This window comes from Pundamilia nyererei, unplaced genomic scaffold, assembly GCF_000239375.1.
Source record: "Pundamilia nyererei isolate P.nyererei 1_Seehausen unplaced genomic scaffold, PunNye1.0 scaffold00511, whole genome shotgun sequence".
Taxonomy (NCBI): Eukaryota; Metazoa; Chordata; class Actinopteri; order Cichliformes; family Cichlidae; genus Pundamilia; species Pundamilia nyererei.
The window spans coordinates 48,055-50,253 of NW_005187912.1; the positions used below are offsets into that span (position 1 = coordinate 48,055).

The following is a 2,199-nucleotide window of genomic DNA, read 5'->3' on the forward strand; positions in this document are numbered from 1 at the left end:
AGTGATGATGTAAAATCAAAGGCAAACACATACTTTGGCCTGTGTGGGTAGCTTGAGTCCCATCTTTGACAGATCTTTCCTGAGTTTGTTCTGGACTTTGTTCCTCTGTAATCACTTCCTATTCCATTTACACACTCCAGAAGATATGCTAGAAAAGAAAAGAAAAGAAAATCACTAGAAATAGATTTATTGATGTTTATCACAAATTTCATAAAATAAATTATTTATCCGGTGCGAGTTCTGTGATGTTTTATGAAACTAAATTAAATTACAGCAGTGTTTAACTTTCAGGTGAAGCTGTTTTCAGTGGTGGAGATTTTTCCTCTGTAATTCTCATTATTTCAGACCAGCCATTCCTCTGTGAAGGAAAACACTGATTTATCTCAAATATCATGGCCATGCATTATAACTTACCAAAGCAGCTGGGTACGTTGCAGTACTCCCAGCGGGTGTTAGGATCAGTAGTGTAACACCACGGTCCATTGCTGTCCCCATCAGGGTTTCTGCAGAAGTTGGAGTAAAGCTCTGCTTGTGGGTGGCTCTGCGGCTTGAAACTGCAGCAGAAACATTTCGAAAAACTTTCACTAAGACATAAAAGGATATGAAATGATGATGCAAAATCAAATGCAAACACATACTTTGGCCTGTGTGGGTAGCTTGAGTCCCATCTTTGACAGATCTTTCCTGAGTTTGTTCTGGACTTTGTTCCCCTGTAATCTCTTCCTATTCCATTTAAACACTCCAGAAGATATGCTAAAAGAAAAGGAAAGAAAAGACTAGAAATAGATTTATTGATGTTTATCACACATTTCCTATAGTAAATAATTTATCTGATCCGAGTTCTGTGATGTTTTACAAAACTAAATTAAGCTGTTTATAGACACAGTACCTCACTCATCATGACACATATGCTAAACATTAACTACAATGTCAACAAAAAACATTGGAAACAAAAAACATGTAAACTAGAAAAGACTGGCCACTGTAGCCGACAGAAAGGACAGCATGAAAACATAGGCTTTAGTGTTTGTATTATTCATAGAGAAAAATGAGGATCGTTACCATTTCTTTCATATAAAGCTATGGTGCTTCTGCGAAAGACACTGTCTGTTTTGGAGTTTACCGCTGCTGTCCAACACTCTTGGTCCTTTTCATTATAGATAAAAGACCTGTGTGTAAAAAAAAAAAGAAAAGAAAAATTAAAAAATTGTTGATTCCTTTCTTGAAAGGTGCTATACAAATCTAAGTTATCTACACATTAGGTTTTGAGGTGGCCAATGGAACAACGCATACATGGACAAGGGTTGATAATTTGGTATTAATAGAAAGCTACTATGCCAGCTAACCCACTAAAAGAGATAAAATCAAATCACTTTTATTGTTATAACACATGTGTGCAAGTTTAACAAACAACAGTAGTGTGCAAAATACAAGAGACAGGATGCAAGCCAAATATAACAGGAATGTGATATATATATATATATATATATATATATATGTGTGTGTGTGTGTGTGTGTGTGTGTGTATTAGGGGTGCAACAATACTCGTATCGATATTGAACCGTTCGATACGGTGCTTACAGTACAGTACAGTGCTCGGTACGCATATGTATCGAAAAATACAACATTTTTTATTTATTTTATCAACTTTTTTTCTGACGATGCTGTCTGTGTTGAGCGCTCAGTGGATCTGCGTTCGACTACTCCGCCTAGGCTGCACTGTCGAGTGCAGATCCACTGAGCGCAGCGCAAGCTAGCAAGACAGAAGCAAAGCTCGTTGCAACATGGCAACTCCCTCAACGCTACCTGAAATTGAACCTCCCCCACCCTCATTCAGATCTGGCGTTTGGAACTATCTTGGTTTTCATGTGAAGCATGACCCTGATGGACAAAAGTAAAACAGTATGTTGGATGTGCCACGCAATGCTCAATTACATTGGTGGGAACTAGTGCGTTAGCGCAGTTAGCTTGTTAACGTGTTGACGCCGTCCAGCCCCAAGCACGGGGCGATCCGCGGTAACTCGTTAACAGAGATTTGCTGCGTTATGGCGTTAATGTAATTTTAACGAGATTAACACTGACAGCACTAGTGGGATCACAACGAATGGACAACAAACACAACAACTGCACATTTATGCTGACATCATCCTAGTGCAAAGACAAGTAGAAGCAGACAAAAACAACAAGCACGCATGCTAC

General features: G+C 38.7%; 1 pseudogene; it reads right to left on the bottom strand.

The window, feature by feature from the left end:
* Positions 1–287: 287 nt before the first annotated feature.
* Positions 288–2,199, bottom strand: part of LOC102192685 (plasminogen-like) — a 9,152-nt pseudogene continuing 7,240 nt past the window's right edge.